Source organism: Nannospalax galili, unplaced genomic scaffold (genome assembly GCF_000622305.1).
Source record: "Nannospalax galili isolate Female #2095 unplaced genomic scaffold, S.galili_v1.0 scaffold44, whole genome shotgun sequence".
In the NCBI taxonomy this organism is placed as follows: Eukaryota; Metazoa; Chordata; class Mammalia; order Rodentia; family Spalacidae; genus Nannospalax; species Nannospalax galili.
The window spans coordinates 1200232-1200917 of NW_008355789.1; positions in this window are offsets into that span (position 1 = coordinate 1200232).

Sequence of the window (686 nt, forward strand, 5' to 3'; positions counted from 1 at the left end):
GACCTGACCTGAAGGATGTTCCCTTGCCTGATGCTGAAGAAACCTGGTACACAGATGGAAACAGCTTCATCAGAAATGGTAAAAGGCATGCTGGGGTAGCGGTCACAACCACCTCGAGAGTCATTTGGGCCGAGCCACTGCCAATAGGTACATCGGCCCAAAAAGCTGAACTGATCACACTTACCAAAGCCCTAAAGTATGGGTGGGTCCCACGCACCGGGTTGCTGGGGTGCGCGCGTGTCATGCACCGTGTTGCTGCTTGGGTCCCTGGCTCTCCGCGTTGCTGGGGTGCGTGCGTGTCATGCACTGCATTGCTGAGGTTCTCCGTGACTACTGGATGCTGGCGACACTACTGATCGCTGCGTTTCCAGGCGGGTTCCATTCCAACCTACCGGGCACTCCCTCTAGGTTCGAGATCCGTCAGCCGCCAGGTCACGAGGGGAGGTGCGGGAACAGCAAAAGCAGGGTCTTCGTGAGTCGTTGTTTACGAAGGGACAGCCCCCTCCGGAGAGACTGAACCATAGGCAATAAGACACAGAACTCAGCTCAGTCAGACTCAGTGGTACAGCTCCTTTATTCAGTGACTCAGCTCAGCTCCAGGTCTTAGTGATTCAGCTCCGATTAATTAGGGGAAACCAGGATATTTTATAGTGTGGGGCAGTAGCAAAAGCCTTAGTTGATAGGTG